An 8947-nucleotide genomic window follows, 5' to 3' on the forward strand; every position below is an offset into this window, starting at 1 on the left:
GGGTAGTAATGGGTATAGTTGGATTTAAATTCATCATATTGCTCTTTGTGTTCCATCTGTTCACTGCACTCTTATCCTACTTCTGATTTTTCTTGAATTGATTGAGTTTTTAAATAGGCTATTTTTATCTGCATTATTGGTTTATTTGATATATCTTTTTTATTTATTGATATTTTTACTGGTTGTTCAAGTATTTACAATATACACAATACTATGCTAGTATAAGAACTTTATGACAGTAAGATTCCATTTGCCCCATTGTGCTTTGTGCTCTTTTGTGTGTATTTGTTTATTTCTACATATATTACAAACCCTATAACACCTTGTTATGGTTTGCACTTTAAATAGTCATCTTTATTAAAGAGGAAAATATGAGAAAAAAATATCATGTTTACCATGCAAGCTCTTTTTTTTTAAGGATTTTTTAAAAGCTTTTATTTATTTACTTGAAAGAGAGCGAGAGAGAGCACAAGCAGGGGGAGTGGCAGGCAGAGGGAGAGGGAGAAGCAGACTCCCTGCTGATCAGGGAACCTGATGTGGGGCTTGATCCCAGGACCCTGGGATCATGACCTGAGCTGAAGGCAGACGCTTAACTGACTGAGCCACCCAGATACCCCTACTATGCAAGCTCTTGTCCTTCCTTGTGTACATCCCAATTTGTATTTAATATCGTCTTGTACTCAGAGGACTTTCTTCAACATTTTTTTGAAGGACAGATCTGAGGGTGTTGAATTCTCTCATCCCTTCTGAAAGTCTTCATTGCTTCCATTTTCAAACACTCCCATTGGGTATATAATTTTATGTTCATATTTTAAATTTTCTTCTTTCTTTACTTTAAACATGCAAACAGTTTTGACTACTGATTCAACCTCCTTACTAGTTATAGGTCTTTTCAGATTTTCCATTTCCTTATATTGTTAAGAAGTCAATTCTGCCCAAGGCCATCTACACATTCAATGCAATCCTTATCAAAGTCCCAAGGACATTTTTTTGCAGAAATAGAAAAACCCACCCTAAAATTCATATGGAATCTCAAGGACTCTGAATAGTCAAAACAAATTTGAAAAAGAAGAACAAAGCTGGAGGACTCACACTTCTTGATTTAAAAACTCACAATGAATCCACAGTAACCAAAACAGATTGGCTTAGTTGACTTTTGTAGTGAAATGTTTAAATTCCTTTCTTGTTTTCTTTGTGTATATTCTACAGCTATTTTTCTTTGTGGTTACCATGGGGATTATAGTTAACATCCTAAAATTGTAACACTCTAATTTTAATTTATACCAGCTTAATTTCAATAATTTACGAAAAAGCTCTGCTCCTTTATAGCTCAGTCTCCACCTTTTTTTTTGATATCACAGAATCATATTCATCTAAATTGTGTGACCAAAAACACAAACTAATAATTCCTTTAAAAGCATTAGTATCTCAAATTATGTAGGAAACAAAATATCGAGTTGCAAATCAAAGTTGCAATAATACAAATTTTTAATGAATCATTTCAAAAAGTATTGGTCCCTTAAATCCTGTGGAAAACAAAAAGTGGAGTTACAAACTGTTGTTAGCATTACCAGGTATATAATTACCTATGCATTCACTTTTCCTGAGATCTTTATTTCTTCAGATGGCTTTAAGATACTGTTTAGTGCTGGGGCGCCTGGGTGGCTCAGTTGGTTAAGCGGCTGCCTTCGGCTCAGGTCATGATCCTGGAGTCCCTGGATCGAGTCCCGCGTCGGGCTCCCTGCTCGGCAGGGAGTCTGCTTCTCCCTCTGACCCTCCCCCCTCTCATGTGCTTTCTCTCATTCTCTCTCTCTCAAATAAATCAATAAAATCTTTAAAAAAAAAAAAAAGATACTGTTTAGTGTTCTTTCACTTCACCCTACAGGACTCCCTTGAGCATTTCTTCTAGGGTAGGTCTAGTGGTAATAAACTCCCTCAGCTTTTGCTTTTCTGAGAATGACTTAATTTCTCCTTCACTTTTGAAGGAGAGTTTTGCTGGATATCAGATTCTTGGTTTACAGTTGTTTTTTTGTTTTTTTGTTTTTCATTTACCACTTTGAATATACCAGCCCACTGTCTTCTGGCCTCCAAAGTTTCTGATAAGAAATCTGCTGAAATATTTTTTTTAATTTTTAATTTAAATTCAATTAATTAACATATACTGTATTATTAGTTTCAGAGGTAGAATTCAGTGATTCATCAGCTGCATACAACACCCAGTGTTCATTGCTTCACATGCCCTCCTTCATGTCCATCACCCAGTTACCCCATGGCCCCACCCTCTCCCCTCCAACAACCCTCCGTTTGTTTCCTAGAGTTCAGCATCTCTTGTGGTTTGCCTCCTTCTCTGTTTTCATCTTATTTTATTTTTCCTTCCCTTCCCCTTTGTTCATGTTTTGTTTCTTAAATTCCACGTATGAATGTGGGGCTCCATCCCAGGACCCTGAGATCGTGACCTGAGCTGAAGGCAGACCGACTGAGCCACCCAGGTGCCCCAAGTTCACTAATTCTTTCTTCTCCCTGCTCAAATCTGCCTTTGGATCCCTCTAGTGAATTTCTCATTTCATTTATTATACATTTCAGTTCCAGAATTTCTTTTTGGTCTCCTTTTAGGGTTTCTATCTCCTTACTGTTATTTCCATTTTGTTCATGCACCATTTTCTTGACTTTCTCCACACATTCCTTTAGTTCTTTGAGAATCTTTAAGATAGTTGCTTTAAAGTTTTTACTATATCTGCATCCTTTTTTTTCTTTTGGGATGCTTTATGTTGATTTATTTTTTTTCCTTTGAATGGACCATACTTTCCGTTTTTTTGTGTGCCTTATGCTTTTTTAATGTGATAACTCTGGAAATCGGATTTACCCCCTTCCCCAGGGTTTGCCATTTTTATTACTTAAAACAAATGTTCTTCCTTGATTGTTGTAGCCCATCTCTGTGCTGAGGATCAGCTTGAGGTGTAAGCTTAAGGTCTTTTTAGGTCTTTTCTGAGCTTTCCTCTGGGTGTGCATGGTCACTTTTAAATTTTCCCTATGTATGTAAATATTTTTGAATTACCTGGTCTTTAGCGTCTGACTCCCAATAAAGGAAAATGAAAAAAAATGAGGGGGGTTGTGCGAAAGATGTTAGCCCTTTAAAAGTTCCTGACAGTCTCTTCAGCTGGATGGGAGGGGCTTGCAACAATTGGAGGAGGTGCCCAACAAGGGCTGCCCACCTCTTTGCCCCCGTGTGATCAGAAGCAGTGATTAGAGCACAGATCCCTGATGTTTAGAGGACAGCATCCCTTTTGCCCTCCTTGGATCCTCCAAGCTGTGTTCAAGCTGCTTCAGGAACATGTGCACAGCTGCCTGCCATGTGGATGGGGGTGAGGTGTGGGTAGCTTCTCCAGTGCTAAGAGCTGATAGTGACTGAAATTAACGTTACTTTATCATCCAAGCCTTTTCCTGGAAGTTGCAAGCTTTCAATAGACTTCAGAGTTCTAAAACAGGTACATCAGACAGATTCTGCCGGTGCTATATTGTTGTCTAAGCGAGGAAACAGATTCCCTGGTGCTTCCTGCGGTACCATCTTTTTGTGATTCATTAGTAATTGTTTCTCAAGATATTTTTTTCTCTCCCAGCCCTCCCCCCATCCTTTCTTGGAACTTCAGTTACAGTTATGTTAGGCCATTCAATATTGTTCCACAGTTTACTGATGTTCTATTTATTCTTTCATTCTTCAGTTGTTGGTTTTTTTCCTCTCTGCTTTATTTTGGGTAGTTTCTTTTGCTATGTCTTCAGTTTCACTGCCTTTTGCTGTCGCAGGATCTAATCTACTGTTAATCTCATCACCTATCTATATTTTTTATTTCGGAAATTATACTTTTCTGCTATAGATATTTTATTTGGATTTTCATAATTCAGCTTGCTTTTACTATCCTCTGCTTTTTAAAACATATAGTATATTTATAATAGCTATTTCAACACCTTTATTTACTGATTCCAACATATTTGTTATTTTTTATTCCTTTCTATTGCTTATCTATTGTTCTGTCCTTTCTTCTTCTTCTTTCTCCTCTTTCTCCTTCTTCTTCTCCTTCTTCTTCTTCTTCTTCTTCTTCTTCTTCTTCTTCTTCTCCTTCTCCTTCTTCTCCTTCTCCTTCTCCTTCTCCTCCTCCTCTCCTCTTCCTCCTCCTCCTCCTCCTTCTTCTTCCTCATCCTCTTCTCCTCTGTCTTCTGTCTTCTCCTCCTCCTCCTCCTCCTTCTTTTTATTCTTCTTCCCTCCCTCTTCTTCTTGTTATAGGGCATATTTTCCTGCTTTTTGCACATCTGGTAATTTTTTATTAGATACTGGACATTGTGATTCTATGTTGTTGGTTACTACATTTTGTCATATTTCTTTCAATAGTATTGAATTTTCTCCTGGAAAGCAGTAAAATTATTTTGAATCATTAGATACTTTTGGGGCTTGCTTTTAAGTTTGCTATGGCAGGTACAGAACAGAGTTTATTTTTAGGGTTAATTAACACCAACTTCCAATCCAATAATAGCTTTCTGAGGATTCTACCTGATATTTTGTTTATATTGAGATCTTTCTGCTCAAGTAGACAAGAGTAAAACCTCCCCAGTCCTGTGTGAGCTTCAAGAATTTCTTTGCATTCCCTATTCGGTGGTTCTTTCCCTGTCCATGGATACTCTCCTTTCAAACATGTGCAAATCATTACTTAGACAATTTCTTGAGAGGACCCCTCTGAATTTCTTTGGAGGCTTCTCTCTGTGCAGTGACCTCTCCAATATCCTGTTTTCTAAATTCTCTCCACCTTGGACTTTTCAAACTCTGATCTCTTTCACCTCAATTCATCAAGACTGTCAGGCTGTGTTTGAGTTCTCACTATGTTCTTTGCAGTCTGGAAACCACCTCCAGGGAGCTGGACAATTGTGGGCTCCATTCACTTGTTTCCTTTCTCCCTGTGACAACATTCCTGCACAGACAGGTGTCTAATGTCCAAAAACTGTTTGCTCTTTTGTCCACTTTTCTGGTTGATTATGGTGGGAGGGTAAATTCCATTCCTGTTAGTTCACCATGGGTCAGAAGCAAAAGTCCAGCATATAATTTTCCGATGGTTTTTATGTATATCTTTATATCATTATCATTGAGTCAAATACTTTTTTCCAAAATTGAATCTGACATAGAACCCCCAAATCGACACCTGATAGTCATAGGGCTTCTCAGTGTGGTCTCTGAGGGGGTCTGAAGATGCCTACACCTGCCCTCCCCTCGCCCCTATTCTGACCCCCAAGGCACCTCAAGGGAGGCATGCCAGTGAACACTTCTGGCTTCCAGGATAAACTTTATCCCCGTTAGCCTGATATTTGGGGACTTTCACTACATGTCCCTTCCAACTCCCTCATCTCCCCTTTACTGTGCTCATCCCCAGGTGGTTGCTCCCCATGTGATGTTCCAGGCCATGTAGCTTACACTGCCATTCCTCTTAACCAGACCGCCACCACACACCCTGGTCCTACCTTCATATTTTGCACCTGGCCAGTGCTTAGCATCATATCTGACATGGGGCAGGCTGTGAAGTCAGCACATGCCACTAAAATTTGTACAGTGTTGGGCAAAATGACTTGCATTCTTTAGACGAGATCAGGCGTGTTCAGGGTGGTATGGCCGTAGACTGCCTGCATTCTTTAAATCACTATCTCCCCCCCCCCTTTTTTTTTTAAAGAAAATCTTTTGCTGAACACATATAATTGAAGTCACAGAAATATCCTTTGTCTGCACTGGTTGCCAAGCTCTTCACTGTCTTATTCAACTAATGTATTTGCAGCTCTTCACACAAGCCCAACACATAGCAGTTTGTCAATAAATATCTGTAGAATAAACGAGGGGTAAGGGGCAGGAGTTCAGGAGAGAGGCGTAATCTGAGTAGAGGAAGCAGGTGAGCATAGCATGACTAGATCAGGGAACAGGGCAAAGTACAGAACTGATTTAAGAGGGCAGGAGAGATGATGGGCACAGCATAAAGGGCCCATTTTTCATAAAATAGGGATCATGTCTACCTCACAGGGTTCTTGTGGAGTGGAAACAAGGTAAATATTAGGTCAAGCGAAATGAAATTGTTGGTATTTGACTATTTCTGACCTATAAATGCTACAGAAGCCTACGGCCCAGGTCACAAAGACCACAAGAGGCCGGTATCTCTCCCCAGCCCCAACCCACCTAGGAATGAGATGCACTTTTGAATATTTAAAGGGGGTGGTGCTCCACATCAGAGGCTGACGCGTGTGTCATTCCTGCTTTGAACTGTCCCTGCTGAGCCGTCCAGAGCCCCGGGTCCTCTCATGTGGCACCAAAGAGCCTGTGGCCTGGGAGGGACAAGCGATGTCTTAGATGTTGCCATGAGGCAGCTGGCACTAGCAGGGACCATCAAGGCTTGAGAAGCTTCCATTTTTTTTTTATTTTCCCAGACAACTGAAGACTTTTAACTGACAGCTCACCTCAGACCAGGTGAGTGTGGGAGCTGGATTTCTTGTCAAGGGCCGTGGTGGACACATGACTCCCCTCGGCGTGGGGAGCTCCCGGGCACCTCTGAGGAGCATGGGAAGGAGGGCAGCAGGGACTGGAGGGCGAAGGGGGGTGAGGTGAGGCTTTCAGTGGGATAGAAATAACCTCTAATTCCCCTGATCTCTGTTCAGTACTTCTAGAAAAGAGCTACTTGACGTTTTAGGAGAAAAAACACACAAGTGGAAGGCATACGACGTTCCGTGGAGAGTGTGGGGTGGAGAAACCTCAGAGTACTTGCGGTGGGTGCTTCCTTAATGTCGGAAATGAAGCCAGATGAGGTGAGAAGTCAGGCCATCACCCTGTCCTCCTGCAGGGAAGTGTGCTGGGCTCCCCAGAACACGTCCATTCTCCAGCGGGTCTGAGGGCTGGGGGCTGGGGGCTTGGTCCTTGTCACACCTGTCTCTGCAATGGGCAGGGAAGCCCCTTTCCCCCTCCCTTCACCTCAGAGGCAGCCTTGACTGTTTGCCTTTTCAGCCCCTGCTGTCTTTCATCCCTTCGCCATCCTTGGCCTGCCCGCAAAGCAGACCCCTTCAGTCTGAGTACCATACCTTCTCCTGCCCCTTTATTCCCAAGGGTGATTCAATCGTCCATAAGTGGAGAGGGCCAGCTCTGGGCTGGGACACTGAGCCGCACATGGCCCTGGGGGCTGAGCCAGGGGCATTGTACCCGCCGGGGGCTGCTCGGCTGGGACGAGGGGAGGCTGACCTGAGGAGGGGCCCCCGTCACACTGTGGCACAGGGCTGTGGACCGGTGACTGGGGTCCTGGAGAAGTGTCTTCAGCCTGACCCACAGAGACAGGGAATGCTTAGAGCCCCAAAACCCTGTGACTCAGCAGCAGGCAGTCTCTGTCTGTGATGTCAGGGTGATGTCAGCACCGTCTGTGGTGCTCTTTTCATTTTAAACACGTGGAACCCCGTGGATCATGGTCCTTCCCATAGGAGCATTTCCTGGAAGCGAACTTAACCAGGCCAAACACTCTAGATGCATCTGCCAGTCTGTTCCACCAGGAATCTCAGTGACAGTGGGCGAAAGTCTCCATCCTTCTGATCACAGGGATAAATACATTGCGGATAATGACAGCCAGGGTCTCACTGGCAGAGAAAGGAGGGAAAAACATGAGGAAGGGGGAAAACTGGAATCAACCCCATGGACAAAACTCAGTTTCGTCCTCTGGAAAACAGAGATAGCAACAGTACTCACCTCCTCGGGTGGTTGTGTCCACGCACAGGAAAAACTCGATCATTTATTATGATCATTTTATTGTTTTGGGATGGCCTGCCACAAAAGTCGCCCTATTGATTTTCATGGCCCCCTGCAGTGTGAGCGCATCTCCTGAGTGGCAGAGCCAAAAGGCCTCTTCTGACCTTGACCTTCCTGTCATACCGCGTTAAGTGCCAGACCACGTGAGTCTTTCCCTCCTGGTTTTATATCATCACTGAAGTCGATTCGGGGGCTGTAAATTTATGAATTTATGAATATAAATAGGACAGCCTTGCCGTTCGTAATCCTGCTGACGCTTTCAAATGGTTCAGTGAAACATTGTTCACAGATGCATGAAAGATAAACTTTATGCCTGATTCGTGATAAATTAGGAGTTACTGGGTTCTACTGATCTCCCCATGCCTATTTGTTCATTTAATAGTAATATAATGAGGGTAAGCCTCCCTGGGCACCGTGCTGGGGGTGGGGATCATCAACGTCAATCCATTCATTTGTGCATTTGTTCATTCATCCAGTGAACAATTATTAAGTGCTGACCGCAAGCAGGAAGCACATCACCCAGCGGGGTAGGGGCATCCACACCGGGAGATGGAGGGGTGACATGGGACCCCAGGCAGGGGATGATGAAGAGGCGGCCACCAAGTCTATGGCAGAAGATTGGTTTCCAACAGGGGGATAATGAGAGCCAAGCTTCTCACCGCCAGAGGAAGGAGTTACAAATATGGAAAGGGAGAAAGGCAGAATCAACTCTGCTCACATAATGCTGCAGTGCAGAACCGCAGGGCTAAGACGGTGAAAACGCTTCAAATACTTGATTTTGTCCAAGAGGCACCAGGGCTAAGAATAAGATACTAATGCTAGCAAGCACCACCTGGGCCCACCCGCCAGTGCCCAGGACCCCGAGCCACCGTGGAAAGACAGTTTGGGGCCAGGTGCTCTCTCCGGGCTGCACTGGGCCTCAGCCTGCACTCCGGCTTCACGGTGTTCTCGCCACCGAACTCTGCTCCTGCCTGGGAGGGAGCCGTGGAGGCCTCCATGCCTCGCCTGGCCTCCTCGCATCTCCCCAGCGAATGCTTTGGCCCCCACCCAGGTCTCCTGGGACCCCCTCTTCTTGCGGGTGCCCCGGGGAGCAGACGGGGAGGCAGCTCAGGGTGAAGGGCCTGGGCTAGGAAGTGCCCT

The sequence above is a fragment of the Mirounga angustirostris genome, unplaced genomic scaffold (genome assembly GCF_029215605.1).
Source record: "Mirounga angustirostris isolate CCGP_5_RB_7025 unplaced genomic scaffold, mMirAng1.0.hap1 SCAF_4, whole genome shotgun sequence".
Taxonomy (NCBI): Eukaryota; Metazoa; Chordata; class Mammalia; order Carnivora; family Phocidae; genus Mirounga; species Mirounga angustirostris.